This window comes from Gorilla gorilla, chromosome X, assembly GCF_029281585.2.
Source record: "Gorilla gorilla gorilla isolate KB3781 chromosome X, NHGRI_mGorGor1-v2.1_pri, whole genome shotgun sequence".
Lineage (NCBI taxonomy): Eukaryota > Metazoa > Chordata > Mammalia > Primates > Hominidae > Gorilla > Gorilla gorilla.
The window spans coordinates 115,229,527-115,255,261 of NC_073247.2; the positions used below are offsets into that span (position 1 = coordinate 115,229,527).

Consider the following 25,735-nt stretch of genomic DNA (forward strand, 5'->3'; position numbering starts at 1 on the left):
GCAGCCTGGGTGAGAGAGTGAGGCTCTGTCTCTTTAAAAAACAAAAAAAAAAAAGAGAAAGAAAAAGAAAAAAAAAAAAAAAGAAGTGATTGGGCCGTGAGGGTTCTGCCTTCATGAATGGATTAATGCCATTATCACAGGAGTGGATTTCTTATCACAGGAGTAGTTTTGTTATACAAGGGCAAGTTTGGCCCCCTTTCACTCTCTCACTTGCCGTCTTGCCTTCCACCTTGTGATGACACAGCAAGAAAGCCCTCACAAGATGCTGACATCTTGATCTTGAACTCCCCGGCCTCCAGAACTGTGACCCAATACATTTCTGTTCATTATAAATTACCTAGTCTCAGGTATTTTGTTACAGCAGTGCAAACGAACTAAGGCATATGCCATTCATAAAGAAATAAGATAGGGAAAAGTGAAAAGTAATAATGTTGTGAAATACATTATTTGCACAGACCTAGTAAAACAGGTACTTTCATCCTGTATTTTGTTGGGAGACATTAGTATAAAAGATTTTAAAATTTAATCAGGCTAGCTTTTAATGTTCATGCTCTTTGACAAAGCAATGTTCCCATGGCAACTTATCATCCAGATACAGCCTGAAGAGGCCATAGCCATCATCACTTACATGTCCCAGCTACTTCAGACTGGCCATTTTTCTAGCTGGCTTGTTGCCTTCAGGCCCCTGCCGCCCACCCTGCTTCATCCATTCTTCCATCCAAACAAGAAAATCTGTCTCGTGGCTGGATCCACCTCAAGCATTGATATAGAGCAGTACTCATGTTCTACCTCTTGGTTCAAACTAGAAAATCTACCATGACAAGATGCTACAAAACACGTACTCCTAACCACAATAGACAGCCATGGAGCTACTTCAAGCATTGATATGGAACAGTGCTCAGGTCTCTACTCCTGGAGGGACTTGTAGACATCCAATCTCATCCCTGCCTGAAGAAGTCTCCCGCCTGTCCCCTTTCTGTGTCCTCAAAGGCACAGGCAGTTGAGGGGCCTTTGCTTCTGCTTCTGGCCCTGCCATAAACCTCCCTTCAGACAAGGGGAGGGGGCACAAAGGCTGGCTTCCTCCTGTAGAAAGGGTAAACACAGGGAGAACAGAGATAAACCTCGCAGCAGCACGTATCCTGATAAATTTGCTAAAGATCCCTCACTAGCAATTCAAGGTACCTAGGCTGGTAGGTTCTGTCCCTGGCTCTGGCAGTGGACCTGGTGACCAACCTCTTTACCATCTAGCTCTGTGGTTAGCAGTATCTGTTTTGTAGTCACATACATCCATGAAGAGAGGATATTGATACCTCACTAGCAGGGCTGTCATGAGATTAAATCCAGATGCTAACATGAAGAACCTGGAGCTAGGACCCTCTGAACAACTTGCTCCATAAGTAGAAGCTGTGTTTCTTCCCTGGAACACGGAACTCATGTGGCAACTTGACCTGCCCTCTCAGCCAGGGCCCCTAATCAGGATGCAAATCAGAGTCACATTGATGAGCCTTTTGTAAACCCTCAGCTGAAACTCTCTTGTTGGTGGTAATAGGACTTCTGTACAAAGGCCATTGAAGTCATTAAATCATAATAATATGGCCTTAGAACCAGATATGTCCATTTGATGCCAACAGTGTATGTGAGTGCCCATTTCCTCTTTACTCTTCTGACTAGCTTTTATTGTTATTTCCAGCATTTTTCATTTGTTTTATTCCCAGATTTTGTGTTAGTTTTTCATATGATCATCCCATTCTCCCCAGTTCTGCCCCATTGGAAGTATTATCTCAGATGGTTTTTAACTTACAAATTCAGAGGCTTATCCCATAGGATGGTCAGATTTAGCAAATGAAAACACAAGATGCCCATTTAAGTTTGAATTTAAAAAAAAAACAAAATTATATTATGTGTCACATATGCTAAAAAGTACTAGTTATTTTTCTGGATTTCAAAGTTAATGAGTATTTTGTATTTCATCTGGCAATCCTATACATGGTGTTGCAATATAGGGTAGGACCAAGGTGCTCTGGTCTGGTCAACAGCCCCAGGTGAACTCTCAGCAGATGCCAGCACCAGTCATCATCCATGCAAGTGATCTCTTTTGGATGTACCAAACGAGTGAAGCCTCCAGATGATAAAGGTGACAGCACAGGGAGAGGCAGCCCTGGGTGGCAGACACCATATAGAACAGAATAACACCCAAATGAGCCCTGTCAATACTCAGAATCTTGAGAGATAATAAATGGCTAATGTTTGGGATGCTTTATTAAGCAGAAATGGTTATCTGTGGTTTGGGTGTACTCTTCCTGCTTTTCTGCAGTCTGTTATCATTGGATAATATAGGGATTCTATTAGCCATGAAGACTTGGTGGGACTTTGTTATAATTTTCACCATAGTCTGCATGTGGGTTTATGTATGGGTATCAGTTTCTGAAAATTTCAATTCCTTCTCAAATGGATTTTCAAAGGAATTTTCATGAATGTGATTTTACCCCACTCTTGGAATGTGGAACCTACTTCTAATTCCCTTCCATGAAATGAGGCTTCACTGCAGTTACACAGGTTAAAGAATTGAGAGGCTGCTGCTACGAATGGCTCCATGAGCCACATGAAAAACCATATTCTTACAAGGTTGCTAGGTGAGTATTTAATCAGAACAAGGGGTATTTATTCACTTTGAGAAGTGTTTCTCAAAAAAAGTGTCCTGAAACTATTTTATCTGCTATGGGGATAGCCTTGCAAGGAAGCTACTTTCCTTCAGCACACATAGACAGGACTCTACCAGATAGCAATGTACACTGTAGTGTTTGACTTTCGTGACTGTCCCCACACAGCACCACTTAGTGGATAAGTCTGTCCAGCTCTGGGGTTCATTAAGAAGAAATGTCTTCTCAGCAGATCTGAGGTACTTTTTCCAATTTCACCTTTATAAAGAATAGAGTCAATGTATTGCTTTCTTTATCATTTTTGCATATTTTTTAGTTGGCTTAGAGCTCAGACTTGTACAAGGGGTATATTTTGGGAACCCCTTTAAGTCCCAAGCATTTTGAAGTAAGAACATAGTAGTAGTTGGGGTGCCAGCAAAAAGAGGAAAGGGGAGAAGAGCTGCAGGCCCATTGTTAGACCTATCCCCCAACCCCCAAGGGACATAGCAGAACATATGCTGGCTAACTGCTTATTACTACCAAGAATTTTGAAGGGAGAGAGCCTGGGCTGTGCAACTCCTGGTTCTCCTTTGAAGTACTAATCACATAAGTGATTTTTGCCATAGAGAAGGAGTGAGTGCACAGAGAGTGTATAGAGAAGCTAGAACTGTTTTTGTCATGGATGTGCCTCCATATAGGAGAAAATACCAGGAACAGAGGATAAAAATTTCCCAGGGTATCCCAATATATGACTCAATTGAATGAGTTTCTGCCAGCTAAATAAGTGTAATATTCTAGCCCTGCTTCCCTGAAATAACTTTAAGATTCCTTACATGACTTTTTTTTTTTTTCTATCTTCCTAGGTTATTCAGTCACATGATTATGGACAGTCTCTTAGTTTTCTGCCACGGATAGCTAATTGCTTCATGGTGTGTGTTTTACACATCACCCTCAGAGGGCTAGTTCGTCTCAAAGAGCCTTAGGATACCTCCCTTGGTCTCTGTGTAGTGATGGTACTTCCCTACTGTCACTTTTAAAGCAAGCAAAACTCCTGACAATGGGGAGATGCTTTGTTTCACCAAACTGGGCAGAATTCCACAAATCACCCTTGTATGGGGTTAATTCCTCTAATTCTTAATATTTCTCAGGTGGTGGCCTGAAGACTGAAGGTGTTTTGCTTTCAGGAAAAGGCAAGAGCCAGAAGGGAGGGCTGTGTGGAGGCATTTCTGGTATGCAGGACCAGCCTGAGCATGGTCGTTGCCATAGAAACCTGAAATCATTATGGCAACCATGACAACTTTTTATTGTTTTTTTCTTTTTTAATTTTTTTTTTAAATTTCAATAGTTTTTGTGGCACAGGTGTTTTTTTGGTTACATGGATGAGTTATTTAGTGGTGACTTCTGAGATTTTGGTGTACCTGTCATCTCAGCAGTATATACGGTACCCAATATATTGTCTTTTATCCCTCACTACTCTCACAATATCCCCCTCCCCGTGTCCCCACAGTCCATTATATCACTCTATATGTTTTTGCATCTTCATAGCTTAGCTCTCACTTCTAAGTGAGAACATATGGTATTTGGTTTTCCATTCCTGAGTTATTTCACTTAGAATAATGGCCTCCAGTTCCATCCAAGTTGCTGCAAAAGACATTATTTCATTCCTTTTTATGGCTGAATAGTATTCCATGGTGTATATATATGCCACATTTTCTTTATCCACTCTTTGGTTGATGGGCACTTTGGTTGGGTTCTATATCCTTGTAATTGCGAATTGTGCTGCTATGGACATGCATTTGCATGTGTTTTTTTCATATACTTACTTCTTTTCCTTTGGGTAGATAGTAGTGGGATTGCTAGATCGAATGGTAAATCTACTTTTAGTTCCTTAAGGAATCTCCATACTGTTTTCAATAGTGGTTGCACTAATTTGCATTCCCAGCAGCAGTGTAAAAGTGCTCCATTTTCACCACATCCATGCCAACATCTATTGTTTTTTGACTTTTTAATTATGGCCATTCTTGCAGGCATAAGGTGGTATCTCATTGTGGTTTTAATTGGCATTTCCCTGATGATTAGTGATACTGAGCATTTTTTCATATATTTGTTGGCTGTTTGTATATCTTCTTTTGAGAAATGTCTATTCATGTCCTTTGCCTACTTTTTGATGGGATTATTTGTTTTTTCTTGCTGATTTGAGTTTCTTGTATATTCTGGATACTAGTCCTTTGTTGGATGCATAGTTTGAGAGTATTTTCTCCCACTCTGTGGGTTGTCTGTTTACTCTGCTGAATTTTTTTTTAGCTGTGCAGAAACTTTTTGATTAGGTCCCATTTATTTATTTTTGTTTTTGTTGCATTTGCTTTTGGGGTCTTAGTTACGAATTCTCTGCCTAAGCCAATGTCCACGAGAGTTTATCTGATGTTATCTTCTAGAATTTGTATGGTTTCAGGTCTTAGATTTAAGTGTTTGATGCATCTTAAATTGACTTCTGTATGACGTGAGAGATGGGGATCCAGTTTCATTCTTCTACAAGTGGCTAGCCAGTTTTCCCAGCACCATTTATTGAATAGGGGGTCCTTTCCTCAATTTGTGTTTTAGTATGCTTTGTCAAAGATCAGTTCGCTATAAGTATTTGGCTTTATTTCTGGGTTATCCATTCTTTTCCATTAGTTTGAGTGCCTATTTTTATACCAGTGCCATGCTGTTTTGGTAACTATAGCCTTGTAATATAATTTGATGTCTGGTAATGTGATGTCTCCAGATTTGTTCTTTCTGCTTAGAATTACTTTGACTATGTGGGCTGGGCAGGTTTTTGTTTGTTTGTTTGAGATGGAGTCTCACTCTGTTGCCCAGGCTGGAGTGCAATGGCACAATCTCCACTCACCACAACCTCCACCTCCCAGGTTCAAGTAATTCTCCTGCCTCAGCCTCCCAAGTAGCTGGGATTACAGGTGCCCACCACCAGGCCCAGCTAATTTTTGTATTTTAGTAGAGATGGGTTTCTCCATGTTGGCCAGGCTGGTCTCGAACTCCTGACCTCAGGTGATCCACCCACCTTGGCCTCCCAACGTGCTGGAATTACAGGCATGAGCCACTGTACCCAGCTTATATGGGCTGTTTTATGGTTGCATATGAATTTTAGGATTTTTTCTAGTTCTGTGAAAAATGTTGATATTTTGATGGGAATTGCATTGAATCTGTAGATTGCTTTGGGCAGTATGGTCATTTTCACAATATTGATTCTTCCCATCCATGAGCATGGGATGTGTTTCCATTTGTTTGTGTCACCTATGATTTCTTTCAGCAGTGTTTTGTAGTTTTCCTCGTAGCGATCTTTCACCTCCTTGGTTAAGTATATTCCTAGGTTTATTTTTTTGTTTTCTTTTTTTTGCAGCTGTTGTAAAAAGGATTGAGTTCTTGATTTGATTCCCAGCTTGGTCATTGGTGTATAGCAGTGCTACTGATTTGTTTACGTTGATTTTGTAACCTGAGACTTTACTGAATTCGTGTATCAGATCTAGGAGCCTTTTGGGTAAGTCTTTTGGGTTTTTTAGGTATATGATCATATCATTGGTGAATAGCAACAGTTTGACTTCCTCCCCTCTCTTGTCTGATTGCTCTGGCTAGGATTTCCAGTACTATGTTGAATAGAAGTGGTGAAAGTGGGCATCCTTGAGTTATGACTTTTTTTTTTTTTTTTTGAGATGGAGTCTCACTCTGTCGCCTGGGCTGGAGTGCAGTGGTACGATCTCGGCTCACTACAACCTCCGCCTCCCGGGTTCAAGAAATTCTCGTGCCTCAGCCTCCCTGAGTAGCTGGGATTACAGGTGCCCACCACAATGCCTGGCTAATTTTTCTATTTTTAGTAGAGATGGGGTTTAACCATGTTGGCCAGGCTGGTCTCAAATTCCTGGCCTCCAGTGATCCGCCCGCCTTGGCCTCCCAAAGTGCTGGGGAGTGACAACTTTTTAATATAGACCAACATAGCCTGGCAAGAAAAGCAAGGTCCTGCCTTCAGGTGTTTAGGACTCAGCTGAGGGTGTGGGTGCTCTGTGGTGGGGGACTGAACCTCCCTAGGGTGTGGGGGACAAAGGGATGCCAGATCCAAGTTGCCTCGTTCCCACTTTGGAACAAGTTGCCTTAGCAGTCTCATGAGAAAGCTGGGACCCTCCTGGCTCCAGTGAGTGTGGTGTCCTGCTCGAGGTGTCCTGGGGCTACTTTCCTTGTAAAGGTGGGACACAGGAGGACGAGAGAGGTAAAGACTCGCTGAACCCAGCTTCCCCCTCTGTAGAATGGAGAGAAGAATGCTCACCCACAGGATTGCTGGAACCTGCAGTGATACACATGCAAGATGATAGATAGCCCTGTGGTTATTACTGGATGATGGGTGCTTGTATGGATTCAAGCAATTTCCTGTTTCTTTTTAAATTTGTTATGAGACAGACAAAGAAAGATGAAAAGGCCCCAGTGAGAAAGCCATTATACTTCCTGGTTGTTATGATCACTACCCAATTGTATCAGTGCCACTGGTCACTAACCTAGTACCCAGCATGGCGCCAGGCTTATAGTTGCTCCAGTAAAGCACAGTGATTGCTGGATTCTCTCTTTCTCTTTGCAGTTCTTCATCGGGTAATTGAGCTGATATCAGGTGTCTGAAGGAGGCAAGTTTTGAAGATGTGGGTCATGATGGCTGCTGAAGCTTCCACTCCATATTTGAAGGTCAGCAGTTCTCAGGAAACCTCTAGCACTTCCATCCCTGGTGGGATATGATGCCTGTCTCAGGTGAGCTCATAGATGTGAACGGAAGCATGTTGTAGAAAAGCACTTGTGAGGTTCACAAAATAATCTAAAAGTAGAGAAGCTATTTTGATATCACCTTTGGAGAAGAGGTTTATCAGGTAGACTCTTACTTGGTAGTGAGGCTTTTATACATTCTATGGTAAAATTTTGTAGTAGCCAATAATTTTTGAAGTGTTAGTTTAAAATGCCCATTTAAAAATTTGTTATTTTAATAAATGACAATTACACTAGAATTTATCCTATTATAATGATACATAACCATGTTGTCTAAAATAGCCAGGTATTCTTAAATATCACTTTGATTATTTTACCAAGTTATTACATTTTAGTTTTGAACTTCAGAAGGAAATGCACATCAACTTTCTCTACATACTTAGATACACCTCATTTCAAATTATTATTTCTGTTGTGGACATATATAGTGTGAATGACTTGATAAGACATAGTGTCCATCTGCTAATGTGACAAGGTCATGTTAGTGGGAATTGTTCTCCTGATTAATTCAGTATCATCAAATCTCAGAAAAATACAAGTATATTTCAGATGCTTTATTGAGGTATGTTTGATATGAAATATACTAAGTATATTTAAAGCCTTTACTTTAGTAAGCTTTGGCATATGTATGCACCAATGAAACCAACACCATAGTCAAAGTAATGAACATATCCATCACCCCAAAAAGCATTTTCCTGCCCCTTTGTAATCATCCCACCTACCTGTCTCCCTCCAGCTTCCATGTCCCTCCTATCTCTCTCCATTTCCAGGCAACCACTGCTCTTCTGTCATTGTAGATTGATTTACATTTCCTATAATTTTATGTAAATGGCATCATACAATATTTATTTTTTTGGTCTGGCTTCTTACATTCAGCCTATTAATTTTTTATTTATCTTTATTGTTGCATGATTAAATAATTCCTTTTTAAAATTGCTAAGTAGTATATGGATATACCACAATTTGTTTTATCCATTCACTTTTTCATGGACAGTAGGTAGTTTTCAGTTTGGGGTTCTTCTAAATAAAGCTGCCATAACCATTTGTGTAAATGTCTTTATATGTACACATGCTTTCTTTCTCTAGGGTAAATACTAGGAGTCCAATGGCTGGATCATATGGTGGATGTGAGATTAACATTGTAAGAAACTGCCAAACTGTTTTCCAAAGTGGTGGCACCATTCCTTATTCATTCCCATCAGCAGTATATGAGAATTCCATTCTCCACAACCTTGCCAAAGCTTGGTATGGTCAGTCTTTTTTACTTTAGCCATTCTCATGGGTGCATAGTAATATCTCATTAGAGTTTTAATTTACTTTTTTTTTTTCAAGACATTGTCTTGCTCTGTCACCCAGGCTGGAGTGCAGTGGCACGATCTCAGCTCACTGCAACCTCTGCCTCCTGGGTTCAAGCAATTCTCCTGCCTCAGCCTCCTGAATAGTTGGGATTACAGGCACCCACCACTGCACCTGGCTCATTTTTGTATTTTTAGTAGAGGCAAGGTTTCACCATGTTGGCCAGGCTGGTCTCAAACTCCTGACCTCGTGATCCACCCACCTCAGCCTCCCAAAGTGCTGAGATTACAGGCATGAGCCACTGCACCTGGCCTACATTTTCTTAATGACTATTATTGTTAAACATCTTTTCATGTGATTACTTGCCATTTGTATATATTCTTAGGTAAAGTTTCTGTTTCTATTATTTTTCCATTTATTTATTGGAGTGTCTGTTTACTTTTTACTTTTAAATGATTTTACATATTCTGGATATAAATTCTTTGTCAGTTATATGATTTTTCAAATACTTTTTCCCAGTCATTGACTTATCTTTTCATTCTCTCAACAGTGGCTTTTAGAAGAGCAGAAATTTTTAACTTTGATGAAGTGCCATTTATAATTTTTTTATTTAGGGTTAAGATGTTTTTATTGATGTCCTATCTAAAAAATGTTTACCTACTCACAGTCACAAGGATTTACTCCTGTCTTTCCTTGTAGGAGTTTATACATTTGGATTTTATAGTTAGGTCTCAGATTCAGTTTGAGTTGACTTTGTATATGTTGTGATATATGGATTACAGTTTATTTTTGTGTATGTATATGGATATCTACTTATTACAGAACCATTTGTTGAAAAGACTATTTACTTTTCCACTGAATAGTCTTTACATCATTGTCAAAAATCAGTTGTCCGTGTGTGCATAGGTTTACTTCTGGATTCCTTATTCTGTCCTTTTGATCTACTTTTCCCCTTCAATGGCAATAGCACACTGTCTTGATTACTGTAGGTTTATAATGAGTTTTGAAATTAGGTAGTGTTTGTCCTATACCTTTGTTCTATTTTACAGTTGTTTTTCACAGTTTACGTGTTTTGTATTTGTATATGATTTTAATATCCACTTGCCAATTTCTTTGAAAAATGTATAGAATATTTATTGGGATTGCACTGAATCTGTATATTAGTTTGTGGGGAATAAACGTCTTAACAATACTGACTCTTCTGACTCATGAACACAGTATGTCCTTTACTTCTTTGGGTCTTCCTTCTCTCAGCAATGTTTTGTAGTATTCAATGTACAAATGTTCCATATCTACGAACAGATAATTCATAAATATTTCATACTTATTGATGCTGCTGTCAATGGCATTATTTCTTAAATAGAATTCTTAATCATTACATTTTCATGGAACCACCAGCAACCAGATTATTAATAATGACTATTGAAGAATCTTGGTAAAAAAGCACAGGCTACTCTAGGATGGAAAAGGTATTTGATGCTTAATGTGCATGTACCTGTATTTCTATATCAGCTTTTAGAAATCATTGGCAATACACTGAAACTATGGATAAAAATGTACCCCTGACAGTTCTACAGGTAATCTCCAGAAAAATCAATCACTAATATAATATAGGTTAGTAGCTTTCAACTTTATGTTTCTGCTATATTTGAATATGTTAAAATGTGAGGTTGTACTTTTTTGTCCCCAGTAAACCCACCTTAAAAAATTCCTGGGATCTTGGATGGTGAGAGAGCATTGGGGAGAGGCAATGCATCTATATGAGTATTTGTGAATGTATCAATTTGTGTGTTGCTGAAGCTGCCAGGAATGTGTATTATGAGGTGTTGAGACAAATTACTATGTATTACGTCAGTGTTATTCATTTCCTAGCACATGTTGGTAACAAGATATAAGGGATTGTTTGTTTTTTCCCAGTGTTCCTTGGCTAGCCTGGTTACCATGGTGACTCCATGACTCTTATGGGATTTAGTGTAGAGTGAGTGTCCATTTATGATTTTTGCCTGAGTCACTTATTTCGATGATAGTTGTGAAGTGTTGTTTTTAAAATTCTGATATTCCTTTCAAAACTATGAGTTGGCGTTTAGAAAAGGGCAGAGTTTTCTCTTCTTATTTATCTGTGTATGTATGTATGTATATCGATGTCACTCAGAGATTCTTATTTTTCTCAAAGGATTACCCTGTGCTATTATTATTATTATAAATTTTGATGCTCAAATTGTCCCAGAATTGGCCAGTGGAAGGACCTTGAAGTTGGCTTCAGTGTCCAATTAACACCTCCCTAAAATTCCTTGAGCATGTACTTTGCTCTCTGAACCTGACTATATCCCCATCTGTAGAAAGGAAGTAATGATGTCTACCTTAGAGCATGGCTTTGAGCATTTGAAGAGAAAAAGTCTGAAGATAACAACCCATATCGTGTTGCATCTAGTAGGCCTTCAACAAATGTAAGTTCCCCACTCCAACTTTGCCTCCTTCATTCTGTCAGTGCGATGCCTCTGACATTAAAATTCACATCATCAATACCAAAGAGAATACTTGGAAATGTGACAGAAAGCAGGCGTAAGTCTACATTTCTTTCTTTTTTTTTTTTATTATACTTTAAGTTTTAGGGTACCTATGCACAACGTGCAGGTTTGTTACATATGTATACATGTGCCATGTTGGTGTGCTGCACCCATTAACTCGTCATTTAGCATTAGGTATATCTCCTAAAGTTATCCCTCTCACCTCCCCCCACCCCACAACAGTCTCCGGTGTGTGATGTTCCCCTTCCTGTGTCCATGTGTTATCATTGTTCAATTCCCACCTATGAGTGAGAACATGCGGTGTTTGGTTTTTTGTCCTTGCGATAGTTTGCTGAGAATGATGGTTTCCAGCTTCATCCATGTCCCTACAAGGGACATGAACTCATCATTTTTTATGGCTGCATAGTATTCCATGGTGTATATGTGCCACATTTTCTTAATCCAGTCTATCATTGTTGGACATTTGGCTTGGTTCCAAGTCTTCGCTATTGTGAATAGTGCCGTAATAAACATACGTGTGCATGTGTCTTTATAGCAGCATGATTTATAATCCTTTGGGTATATACCCAGTAATGGGATGGCTGGGTCAAATGGTATTTCTAGTTCTAGATCCCTGAGGAATCACCACACCGTCTTCCACAATGGTTGAACTAGTTTACAGTCCCATCAACAGTGTAAAAGTGTTCCTGTTTCTCCACATCCTCTCCAGCACCTGTTGTTTCCTGACTTTTTAATGATCACCATTCTAACTGATATGAGATGGTATCTCATTGTGGTTTTGATTTGCATTTCTCTGATGGCCAGTGATGATGAGCATTTTTTCATGTGTTTTTGGCTGCATAAATGTCTTCTTTTGAGAAGTGTCTGTTCATATCCTTCGTCCACTTTTTGATGGGGTTGTTTTTTTCTTGTAAATTCGTTTGAGTTCACTGTAGATTCTGGATATTAGCCCTTTGTCAGATGAGTAGGTTGCAAAAATTTTCTCCCATTCTGTAGGTTGCCTGTTCACTCTGATGGTGGTTTCTTTTGCTGTGCAGAAGCTCTTTAGTTTAATTAGATCCCATTTGTCAATTTTGACTTTTGTTGCCATTGCTTTTGGTGTTTTAGACATGAAGTCCTTGCCCATGCCTATGTCCTGAATGGTATTGCCTAGGTTTTCTTCTAGGGTTTTTATGGTTTTAGGTCTAACATGTAAGTATTTAATCCATCTTGAATTAATTTTTGTATAAGGTGTAAGGAAGGGATCCAGTTTCAGCTTTCTACATATGGCTAGCCAGTTTGCCCAGCACCATTTACTAAACAGGGAATCCTTTCCCCATTTCTTGTTTTTGTCAGGTTTGTCAAAGATCAGATAGTTGTAGATACGCAGCATTATTTCTGAGGGCTTTGTTGTGTTCCATTGGTCTATATCTCTGTTTTGGTACCAGTACCATGCTGTTTTGGTTACTGTAGCCTTGTAGTATAGTTTGAAGTCAGGTAGCGTGATGCCTCCAGCTTTGTTCTTTTGGCTTAGGATTGACTTGGCAATGCAGGCTCTTTTTTGGTTCCATATGAACTTTAAAGTAGTTTTTTCCAATTCTGTGAAGAAAGTCATTGGTAGCTTGATAGGGATGGCATTGAATGTATAAATTACCTTGGGCAGTATGGCCATTTTCATGATATTGATTCTTCCTACTCATGAGCATGGAATGTTCTTCTATTTGTTTGTATCCTCTTTTATTTCATTGAGCAGTGGTTTGTAGTTCTCCTTGAAGAGGTCCTTCACATCCTTTGTAAGTTGGATTCCTAGGTATTTTATTCTCTTTGAAGCAATTGTGAATGGGAGTTCACTCATGATTTAGCTCTCTGTTTGTCTGTTATTGGTGTATAAGAATGCTTCTGATTTTTGCACATTGATTTTGTATCCTGAGACTTTGCTGAAGTTGCTTATCAGCTTAAGGAGATTTGGGGCTGAGACAATGGGGTTTTCTAGATATACAATCATGTCATCTGCAAACAGGGACAATTTGACTTCCTCTTTTCCTAGTCGAATACCCTTTATTTCTTTCTCCTGCCTGATTGCCCTGGCCAGAACTTCCAACACTATGTTGAATATGAGTGGTGAGAGAGGGCATCCCTGTCTTGTGCCAGTTTTCAAAGGGAATGCTTCCAGTTTTTGGCCATTCAGTATGATATTGGCTGTGGGTTTGTCATAAATAGCTCTTATTATCTTGAGATACGTCCCATCAATACTTAATTTATTGAGAGTTTTTAGCATGAAGCGTTGTTGAATTTTGTCAAAGGCCTTTTCTGCATCTATTGAGATAATCATGTGGTTTTTGTCTTTGGTTCTGTTTATATGGTGGATTACATTTATTGATTTGCGTATGTTGAACCAGCCTTGCATCCCAGGGATGAAGCCCACTTGATCATGGTGGATAAGCTTTTTGATGTGTTGCTGGATTCGGTTTGCCAGTATTTTATTGAGGATTTTTGCATCAATGTTCATCAGGGATACTGGTCTAAAATTCTCTTTTTTTGTTGTGTCTCTGCCAGGCTTTGGTATCCGGATGATGCTGGCCTCATAAAATGAGTTAGGGAGGATTCCCTCTTTTTCTATTGATTGGAGTAGTTTCAGAAGGAATGGTACCAGCTCCTCCTTTTACCTCTGGTAGAATTCGGCTGTGAATCCATCTGGTCCTGGACTTTTTTTAGTTGGTTAGCTATTAATTATTGCCTCGATTTCAGAGCCTGTTATTGGTCTATTCAGAGATTCAACTTCTTCCTGGTTTAGTCTTGGGAGAGTGTATGTGTTGAGGAATTTATCCATTTCTTCCAGATTTTCTAGTTTATTTGCATAGAGGTGTTTATAGTATTCTCTGATGGTAGTTTGTATTTCTGTGGGATCGGTGGTGATATCCCCTTTATCATTTTTTATTGCATCTATTTGATTCTTCTCTCTTTTCTTGTTTATTAGTCTTGCTAGCAGTCTATCAATTTTGTTGATCTTTTCAAAAAACCAGCTCCTGCATTCATTGATTTTTTGAAGGGTTTTTTTGTGTCTCTATCTCCTTCAGTTCTGCTCTGATCTTAGTTATTTCTTGCCTTCTGCTAGCTTTTGAATGTGTTTGCTCTTGCTTTTCTAGTTCTTTTAATTGTGATGTTAGGGTGTCAATTTTAGATCTTTTCTGCTTTCTCTTGTGGGCATTTAGTGCTATAAATTTCCCTCTACACACTGCTTTGAATGTGTCCCAGAGATTCTGGTACATTGTGTCTTTGTTCTCGTTGGTTTCAAAGAACATCTTTATTTCTGCCTTCATTTCGTTATGTACCCAGTAGTCATTCAGGAGCAGGTTGTTCAGTTTCCATGTAGTTGAGTGGTTTTGAGTGAGTTTCTTAATCCTGAGTTCTAGTTTGATTGCACTGTTGTCTGAGAGACAGTCTGTTATAATTTCTGTTCTTTTCCATTTGCTGAGGAGTGCTTTACTTCCAACTATGTGGTCAATTTTGGAATAGGTGTTGTGTGGTGCTGAAAAAAATGTATATTCTGTTGATTTGGGGTGGAGAGTTCTGTAGATGTCTATTAGGTCCACTTGCTGCAGAGCTGAGTTCAATTCCTGGATATCCTTGTGAACTTTCTGTCTCGTTGATCTCTCTAATGTTGACAGTGGGGTGTTAAAGTCTCCCATTATCATTGTGTGGGAGTCTAAGTCTCTTTGTAGGTCACTAAGGACTTGCTTTATGAATCTTGGTGCTCCTGTATTGGGTGCATATATATTTAGGATAGTTAGTTCTTCTCGTTGAATTGATCCCTTTACCATTATGTAATGGCCTTCTTTGTCTCTTTTGATCTTTGTTTGTTTAAAGTCTGTTTTATCAGAGACTAGGATTGCAACCCCTGCCTTTTTTTGTTTTCATTTGCTTGGTAGATCTTCCTCCATCCCTTTATTTTGAGCCTATGTGTGTCTCTGCACGAGAGATGGGTTTCCTGAATACAGCACACTGATGGGTCTTGACTCTTTATCCAATTTGCCAGTCTGTGTCTTTTAATTGGAGCATTTAGCCCATTTACATTTAAGGTTAGTATTGTTATGTGTGGATTTGATCCTGTCATTATGATGTTAGCTGGTTATTTTGCTCATTAGTTGACGCAGTTTCTTCCTAGCCTCAGTGGTCTTTACAATTTGGTATGTTTTTGCAGTGGCTGGTACCAGTTGTTCCTTTCCATGTTTAGTGCTTCCTTCAGGAGCTCTTTTAGGGCAGGCCTGGTGGTGACAAAATCTCTCAGCATTTGCTTGTCTGTAAAGTATTTTATTTCTCCTTCACTTATGAAGCTTAGTTTGGCTGGATATGAAATTCTGGCTTGAAAATTCTTTTCTTTGAGAATGTTGAATATTGGGCCCCACTCTCTTCTGGCTTGTAGAGTTTCTGCCGAGAGATCAGCTGTTAGTCTGATGGGCTTCCCTTTGTGGGTAACCCGACCTTTCTCTCTGGCTGCCCTTAACATTTTTTCCTTCATTTCAACTTTGATGAATCTGACAATTATATGTCTTGGAGTTGCTCTTCTCAAGGAGTATCTTTGTGGCGTTCTCTGTATTTCCTGAATCTGAAGGTTGGCCTGCCTTGCTAGATTGGGGAAGTTCTCCTGGATAATATCCTGCAGAGTGTTTTCCAACTTGGTTCCATTCTCCCCGTCACTTTCAGGTACACCAATTAGATGTAGATTTGGTCTTTTCACATAGTCCCATATTTCTTGGAGGCTTTGTTCATTTCTTTTTATTCTTTTTTCTCTAAACTTCTCTTCACGCTTCTTTTCATTCATTTCTTCTTCCCTCACTGATACCCTTTCTTCCAGTTGATCGCATCGGTTACTGAGGCTTGTGCATTCGTCACGTAGTTCTCGAGCCTTGGTTTTCAGCTCCATCAGGTCCTTTAAGGACTTCTCTGCATTGGTTATTCTAGTTAGCCATTCATCTAATCTTTTTTCAAGGTTTTTAACTTCTTTGCCATTGGTTCGAACTTCCTCCTTTAGTTCGGAGTAGTTTGATCTTCTGAAGACTTCCTCTCTCAACTCGTCAAAGTCATTCTCCATCCAGCTTTCTTCCGTTGCTGGTGAGGAGCTGCGTTCCTTTGGGGGAGGAGAGGCGCTCTGATTTTTAGAGTTTCCAGTTTTTCTGCTCTGTTTTTTCCCCATTTTTGTGGTTTTATCTACCTTTGGTCTTTGATGATGGTGACGTACAGATGGGTTTTTGGTGTGGATGTCCTTTCTGTTTGTTAGTTTTCCTTCTAACAGTCAGGACCCTCAGCTGCAGGTGTGTTGGAGTTTACTGGAGGTCCACTCCAGACCCTGTTTGCCTGGGTATCAGCCGCAGAGGCTGCAGAACAGTGGATATTGGTGAACAGCAAATGTTGCTGTCTGATCGTTCCTCTGGAAGTTTTGTCTCAGAGGAGTACCCGGCCGTGTGAGGTGTCAGTCTGCCCCTACTGGGGGCTGCCTCCCAGTTAGGCTACTCGGGAGTCAGGGACCCACTTGAGGAGGTAGTCTGTCCATTCTCAGATCTCCAGCTGCGTGCTGGGAGAACCACTACTCTCTTCAAAGCTGTCAGACAGGGGCATTTAAGTCTGCAGAGGTTATTGCTGTGTTTTGTTTGTGTGTCCTGCCCCCAGAGGTGGAGCCTACAGAGGCAGGCAGGCCTGCTTGAGCTGTGGTGGGCTCCACCCAGTTCGAGCTTCCAGGCCGCTTTGTTTACCTACTCAAGCCTGAGCAATGGCGGGTGCCCCTCCCCCAGCCTCACTGCCACCTTGCAGTTTGATCTCAGACTGCTGTGCTAGCAATGAGCGAGGCTCCGTGGGCATAGGACCCTCCGAGCTAGGTGCGGGATATAATCTCCTGGTGTGCCGTTTGTTAAGCCCATTGGAAGAGCGCAGTATTAGGGTGGGAGTGACCCAATTTTCCAGGTGCTGTCTGTCACCCCTTTCTTTGACTAGGAAAGGGAATTCCCTGACCCCTTGCACTTCCTGGGTGAGGCAATGCTTTGCCCTGCTTCAGCTCACGCACGGTGCGCTGCACCCACTGTCTGGCACTCCCTAGTGAGATGAACCTGGTACCTCAGTTGGAAATGCAGAAATCACTCATCTGCTGCGTTGCTCACGCTGGGAGCTATAGACTGGAACTGTTCCTATTCGGCCATCTTGGCTAAGACTTAAGTCTACATTTCTATTATCATTTCTTATTATGTGCAATCTTTTTTTTTTTTTTTTGAGATGGAGTCTTGCTCTGTTGCCCAGGCTGGAGTGCAATGGTGCAATCTCGGCTCACTGCAACCTCTGCCTCCTGGGTTCAAGCGATTCTCCTGCCTCAGCCTTCCGAGTAGCTGGGACTATTATAGGCACATGCCACCATGCCTGGCTAATTTTTTTGTATTTTTAGTAGAGACGGGGTTTCACCATGTTAGCCAGGACGGTCTCAGTCTCCTGACCTTGTGATCTGCCCACCTCGGCCTCCCAAAGGGCTGGGATTACAGGCGTGAGCCACCGTGCCCAGCGTATCATGTGCAATCTTGAGTATCACTGCTGTGTGGCAGTGGGGACAGTGAGATGAAGCTGAGGGAGAGGAAAAACCTCATTGCTTAGCTTCCAGTTAACTGAATGGGGTATAGGCAAAACATCATCACACATACAACCTCCTTCGTCGTCCTCTTTCTTTCCTCACTATTCCATGTGCTTTCTTATCTCCCTTCTAGTGTAACATCAGAGAAGGGGTGTACTCTGTGCCCTAGAACTAGGAGCTAACAGAGAAAAACCAAATGTGATGTGGAGTCTGCTAGACAGGCTACTGGAGCAAGAGTGAAGCAATGAAAGTCTCATCATCCGGACATATTAGGTGAGTCACTTCCCTTCCACCAGCCTCATCTATTCAACAGGATAATAATTCCCAATCTTCCTGACCACTCAAGAATACTCTGGAGATTAACAATGAACTCATATGGGAAAGCAAACTGTGATCTTAGGTGGGAGGGAAGGACCGGTCACTTTTGAGTAATTACCTTAACAGAGACAATCCAGATGTCCTAGAGTTCTCCATGGTGGGCATTAAATTAATGGCACAGTAATATGAGGTGTTTTCATCAGAATTTTGCCAAGTATGGTTCGTGGACTACTTCATCAAAATCATCATGGATTGCCTGTTAAAATAGTAGATATTTGGGTCTACCATAAGTCAGCTGAATGAAAAACAGGGAGATGTGGTGGCAGGTATCTATATTTTGAGAAATTTTTCCAATTGGTTGTGGTACTCATCCATGTTTGAAAAGCACTGCTGTGGATTTGCAACAAGGTCTATGAAAAATTTGAATCCTTTCATGTCTAATTTCATCACTGGATGCTCCTACTACTTTGCTTTTAATATCTGTGCCATTTCTGTTTTGTGAAATAGGTACCAGTTCCTTTAATTCAGTAATTTTCATTCAGTGATTTATGTGTGGAGCATTGATCTAAGCACTGGGGAAACAGCACAGAGAACAAGACAAACATGGTCCCTGGATATATCATTCTAGTTTGAGAAAACTGGTAATAACTAGGTAAACAGATCAATGAGCAGGGTAATTTCATATGGGGATTTGTGTTTTAACACATATAGAGTATTAAATGACCAAGATAAAGATAATTACAGATGGGGTGGTACGTGAAGCTCCTTTTCAGGAAGTGACATTTGAGCTGAGTCCTGGATAACAAAAAGAAGCTAGGCACAGACTGACTTTTTGCCAGTGTGTATACAGTGTGCATGGGCACCGTGTGTTCCAAGGGCAGGGAAAAGCTCAAGTGCCTAGAGCCTGGCAGACAATGCACAGACTGGTGAGATGAGGTTGAAGGGGCACATAGGAGCCATATTGTTTAAGCCATTGTAAGGAGTTTGGATTGTATTGTGAGTGTGGAGGGTTAGAGAATGGGAACAATATCATCTGACTGATGTTTTCAGAAAGTGACTCTGGTCACTGTGCAAAGAATGGACTAGAGAGGGAGAAGATAGTGTGTGAGAATAACCATTAGAAAATATTGCAGAAGTCTAGGGAGGAGCAAGCTGATGGTATCAGTGCTGCAGCCATGTGTAGAGGGAGAAATGGACCTTGACAGGATGTGTTTGGAGGTAGGGAGGGTAAGACCTGTAGTAGCTGTGTGTGTCAAGTATGTGGGGATAACGCAGAATAAAGTATGACCCCTCAGCTTTTTGTACAGCCATGTGGAAAAATGATAGTGCTATTTTGTGAGATCAGTCATTCCAAGTGCTTTTGAGATGTTCTTAAGTTAATTAAAATTTAGGTCATCCAAGGTTGGTTGTAGTGAAAATTAGAGATTTTAAGAATGCAGGTTGTGTATTTCAAAATAGTTAAGAGAATAATTTAGATGTTTCTAGCATAAAGAAAACAAATAGTTAAGGTGATGGATATCTCAGTTATACTGATATGATCTTTACAAATATATGAGTGTGTTAAATTTTCACATGTACCCCCGAAAATATGTAACCCTATATTATATATCAATTGAAAAAATAAATAAAGGTAATAGTAATGTTCAAAAAAAGAGATATCCTTGCTAATTCCCACTTTATAGATGAGAAACTGAGTGGCAGAGAGAATAAGGACTTTGCCTGAGACTACACAGTTAGGGAGTGGGACAGCTTGGATTTGTGTCCAGGATGTCATGCTTCAGAGCCTGAAAACTGTCACAGATTTGTTAGGTGAAGGAAACAGTCTGCACAAGCGTGCATGTTTTAGGAATGCATTTAAAGTAATACTTAGTATGTTAATAGATGTATACAAACACTGGCCCTAGTAACAAAAAGGTGAATGGTGACCTTGGTAAGATCACATTCATTACAATCCTGGCAATGGAAGTCATAGTGCAGTGGGATAGGGGGTTAGTGGCGAATAAAGAATGTTAACAAGGAATGCAGAAAACTATTTTTAGAGCTTTAACTTTGAAGGGAAAAGAGGAGAGAGAGAGAGGAAGAAGAAGAGGAAGAGGAAGAAGAAGGAGGGGAGAGGGAGGGGTATATTAAGTGGAAAAGATAGGTTGTCAAAGAAGATGAGGACTGTGATTGCACTTTTGGAGAAGACTATGATGTGTGTTGGGGGTCGAACATGTTCGTGTGCACGTCACCTACAGGGATGCATCTGGAGAGTGTGCATTATCCTAAGGGACAACAGACCCCTTGGGGCCAGGGGGTAGGAGTAGGGTCAGTGAGAGATGCAGGATAATTTAAATGTATTGCAGTGCTTTTGTATAGTGTTTGAAATTTTGTATTTGGGGGGAAAAAGTATTTTAATAAAAATTGAAAACAAAATACTTATGATCAGATTGACGAAAGTAATGTGCACATATATTCCATATATATATATTTTTTGCTTTGGAAAAGCATTCATTGTAGCCAATTTTATGGGGAAACAAAGCAGATTTTAAAAAATGAATGGAGAGAGAGAGTGTGTGTGTGTGTGTGTGTGTGTGTGTGTGTGTTTCTAGCTAGTCTAGCTTTACCACCTCAAGTACAGCTCACAGTTGGAGTATTATCTTCAGTTCAGACCAGGACTGGCTTCTGATCTCAGATTTAGATATCCCACAAAAAGTGCTTCTGTTAATATTCCAGAAAAAATGATGGTTACAGAAGGATAGCTGGATGTAAGTGAAACGTTCCAGAAAACCATGTCTGATCCCATTAATCAAGCTCCCAACTTTCATCCCTCCCTGCCCGCTGCTGAGTCCCCTGGTCTACACTCAGAGTTGCAATCCTGACTCTGGCCACCAAGAGGCATTACAGCTATCTCCACGTTCCTTGCTCTTTCTTAATGAAAAGGGGTAAATTTCGCAGAGTAAGTAATGTTATGAAACTTTTCTTTACTGTGATACCAATAGTTCAGAATACCCATTTGTATATTAAAGCAGGCCAATTTGCTGTTGATTCCAAATCTACAGCGCATTCAGTAATTTATTTTTTCCTTCATTAGCGTAGGTTGAGGTGTCCACGCTGTAGGGGGGGTCCCTCCTGGAGAGCAGGGTGTTCACCACCCATCACTCCAACCCTGTACAGGCTTCTCAGACCCTCTCCCACTCCCTCCCACTGACCCCCCTCTCCAAGACATTGTGGACACAGCTGCCCAGACCCCACTCCAGCGCCTCATCCTTTCAGTCACTTCCTGCTGCCCTGGGCTCCCCCAATCCTGCCTCCCAGCAACAGCCAAGGCACATCAGACCTACCTGGTGTTTCATCCTATGGATGTCCCACAGTATGTTTTTACACTCTTTTTTACACCTGTCAGGGTTGTTTTTTTTCCAGGCAGAATCATTCTGCAGTTCCTTTCATAGACTGGGTTTTAGGGGAGGATACTGTATTTTTCTGCTCCTTGCTTACACTTTGTAGAGAAGTTTGATAATAGTGGTACAGTGATGCCCCCTCATGACAGAAGCATGAACTGCAGCAGCTTGAACATCGCTGAGCAGGAAGGTGGGAGGGAGGTGCTGTGGCCCATGCACACCCTACAGAGTTTTCTGGAAGTGTGAGTAGAAAAATGGGCATTCCCACTGTACAGGGATACTGACGGCCACCAGACAGAAAGTGTAGCCTCTTCATGTGCTGTGTGAAAGCACAAAATGATCATTTCTATGTTTATGCTTTCAAACCTCTGGATAAATAGCTATAGACCTATATAAGCAAAAATGCATCTTGGCCACTAAGTGATCTTTGTGACCCACATTTGCCCTCATTGTGATCATCTTTGCATACACATGCATTTCCATAATAATGTTTTAAATTTCCTTCCAAAAATAATTGTAGTCTCTTTTTTTTATCAACCAGGTGGTTCATCATGTGGGTGCCCCAAAAATTCATTTAATTAGTATCCCAGTCATAAAAATGTAGTTGCTTTAACATTTTTTCCTGTTACAAACAATAGTATACTTAATATCCTCCTCATATATATGCAAATATATTTGTAAGCATTTCTGTCAAAAAAAAAAAAAAAAAGTTCCTGGAAGTAGTCTTTCAAAACCCTGGAAACTGTAAAATTTTATATTAACATGAAATCCAAATACTATTTCTAACTTATATTCCTTACATAACAGTATGTAAGGACCTTGTGTCTTCACACATTAGAAATAATGTGAATCATTGCTAATCTTACGGGCAACAAATCACCTCTCATCGTTATCTTCATTAAAACTTGTTTTGCTGAATTCTAGAATTCCATCCTATGGATATGACATCAGTTTTCTCAAACCTGTGTTATTCAGAGTGTTCTGATATTCCCTGTTATCTACACTGTGAGGAAGACATCTTTTCAGAGTCTGTGCATGGCTGAAGGGCACAGTTCCTGTAGCTGTTTACACTGGTGAGCCAAATGGGTCCTCTTAGAGCCCTACCAACTGTCTTGGAGGTTATTACAGTACTAATAACAGAACCTGGTTGCTGTACATGTGTGTGTATTTGTCACTGCTTGTGTGTGTGCACAGCATTTCCCTCTGCTTCCTTCTGCCCCTTCATAATTTGGTGTACCGGTTGGTCTTTCTTCCTAAATTCAGGCCCAGAAATAAAGGAAGGGAATTTTCAGCATGACAGTCCTTATAACCAGATGCTTATCAGCATCCTTCACAATGTCCTGAAGATAAACTTCTAAAAGGTAAATTGTTGGTGCAAAGGGTGTGCACCTATGTAGCCCTTTGATAAGTATTGCAATACTGACACCCAGAGAGGTAATGCCATTTAGATTCCTCAGGTGGAGTCACAGGAGAAAATCCAAAGAGGAGTAAAAAAATAATAATGCTGATGTCATGTTAGAGTGGAGGCCCTGGACGCGTTGTGGACCCACTCTCAAGTTTTTTCCACAGTTAGAAGATGTGGAAGTGATCAGGTGCAAATCGAATTTTTCATACAAGTGAAGCCTGAGTCAGTGTAGCGGGTGGTGGTGGTGGCGGGGCAGGGAGAGACTGCCATTGCTTGGAGTTACTTAGGACACAGTCAGCAGGGCTGGGATACAGCTACGGTTTTATATATATTCATGGGTATAGAAAACATGGGCATCAAGGCCTTCATATGAAAAAGTTTGGTCATTACTGAGGTACAACAGAAGGCTTTCTTGCAATATAATTACAGACAATGAAATTCACAGTTTTAAGGATACAACTTGATGATTTTCAGTAAACAAAAGTTGTGCAACCATCACTGTAGTTGAGTTTTGGAGGTTTCCATCACTATAAAATGTCCCATCATACTTGAACGCAGTTAATCCCTGCTTTCACCCCCAGCTCCAGGAATCACAGGTATGCTTTGTGTTTCTGTAGATTTACCTATTCTGGACATCTCATGGAAGTGGAATCATGCAATATTCATCTTTTGTGTCTGGCTTCTTTCACTTCACATAATGTTTTTAAGGTTTATCTATTTTGTAGCATGTATCAGTACTTTATTCCTTTTTATTGATATACCACATTTTTTTATCCACTCATCAATTGGTGAACACTTGAGTTGTTTCCAGTTTTCAGCCATTATGAATTATGATGCTACATATATTTTTTGTGCAAGTTTTTATGTAGACATAGGTTTCCGTTTCTCTTGAGTATGTACCTGGGAGTAAAGTTGCTGGGTTATATGGCAGTTCTCTGCTTGACAATATGAGGAACTCTCAGAATATTTTATTGACCCTGACAGTCTTGAGGAGTACAGCCTTAATCTGTTGTCTTTTTCTCATGATTAGACCAGCATTATGGAATTTTAGAAAGAATACCACAGAGTTGAAGTGCCCTTCTTATCACATAATATTTGGGTTTACATGATGACATGACCTCACTGGTGATGTTAACCTTCATCACATAGTTAAAGTCGTGTTTGCCAAGTTTTCCAGTGTACAGTAACTTTTTCAATTCACGTACTATGTTCCTGAGAAGTGAGTCACTAAGTGTGACCTGCATTCAGGATTAAGCTTCACCTCTTGGAGGGTTAGTAGCTACAAATACTATTTGCAATCATTCCATAAAGACTGTTTGTCTTCTCACATGCTTTTCTTTATTAATTCACCAAACATTTACTTGTATCAGTATGGATTTATGCATACTTACTTTAAAGTTGAAATATTTTACTTAATGGATATACCCCCAAAGAATTCCAGCATCATTATTTCAGTGGTACAGTAAAAGAATTTTGACTTAACTATCAGGAAACTGCAAAAGAGCTCCCTATCACCGCAATTATATTTCATCACCACTATATTTTCTAATTGTGATATATTAGTGCTTTTAGACAATATATTTAATCATGGCAAAGTTTGGAACAGCATTATAATTTCACTTTATTTCATTGCCTACTTGGTACCCCTTGAGAAAGAAATAAAAAACAGATAAGGCAAGATTATTGAAGTAGCCGTAAAAATTACTGCTAACATAAAGTAAACCTATTTATGAACTCCCTGTCAACGAAGCAAAAGTATAAGCTGTGTCGGGTAAAATGTGTGCTTCATTTGAAAGCATGTCGTCTGCAGCTTAGCCTTCTGGTTACCTGACTCTGAAAGCTGTTTTACAACTCTACCTTTTAGGTAACTGATAGCATTGCATGCTATCTTTGTCTATAGACACAGGGAAATGAATTCTGTCTTGGGGGAGGGAAACCTTTTCCCCCTGGGAAAGTACCTGTTTATCTCCATTTGAACATTTATTTCAACACTCTTGATCTATAAATGTGACAAAGAGGTGGCTGTAGACTTGGGAGAGTTCATTTCAGTGGAAGGGTGGGGGAACCAAGTCCCAGTAGATGAGAAATGAAGACTGAGGTGTAGGGAAGTGCAGAGGGAAGTGAGTTGAGTATTGAGAATTCTTCATAGAATATTGATTGTAAATGGGAGAATATATGTAAAGAGGATATCAACTAAAGATGTAGAAATGGGTCCATGGCACTGAATTATGTTTTACAATCATCAGTGATGAGTCTCTATGATTAATCTGTTAGTGGGAAGGAGCCATCTCTTCTTTTTTTTTTTTTTTTTGAGACGGAGTCTGGCTCTGTCGCCCAGGCTGGAGTGCAGTGGCGCAATCTCGGCTCACTGCAAGCTCCGCCTCCCGGGTTCACGCCATTCTCCTGCCTCAGCTTCCGGAGTAGCTGGGACTACAGGCGCCCGCCACTACACCCGGCTAATTTTTTTGTATTTTTAGTAGAGACGGGGTTTCACCGTGTTAGCCAGGATGGTCTCGATCTCCTGACCTCGTGATCCGCCCGCCTCGGCCTCCCAAAGTGCTGGGATTACAGGCGTGAGCCACTGCGCCCGGCCGCCATCTCTTCTTAGATCTGCCATCTGAATTTACCACACCCTGCTTTCCACACTTCACTTTCTTGTTTCTATTCTGGGGAAGCCTAAAACTTAACCAAAGGGATGGTGTAGAGTTTGGCCTTAATGCCTAGTAACTGTTAACTGAGGAATGACTGAATGGGTGGATGCACAATGTGTCAAACATGCTGAT

At 40.4% G+C, this 25,735-nt stretch overlaps 1 long non-coding RNA gene across 3 annotated transcripts in view; it reads left to right on the forward strand.

Annotated features, from left to right (window-relative positions):
- LOC129530123 (uncharacterized) overlaps positions 1–25,735 on the forward strand; it is a 114,063-nt gene that overhangs the window by 39,461 nt on the left and 48,867 nt on the right. The window contains exons 3-6 of one of the 3 annotated variants that reach the window (XR_010132505.1): positions 6,037–6,174; positions 7,261–7,424; positions 8,523–8,681; positions 17,983–18,122. This is a non-coding gene — a long non-coding RNA (uncharacterized lncRNA). The remainder of the gene's footprint in view (positions 1–6,036; positions 6,175–7,260; positions 7,425–8,522; positions 8,682–17,982; positions 18,123–25,735) is intronic. The other 2 variants (XR_010132504.1, XR_008675669.2) reach the window with 2 other exon arrangements.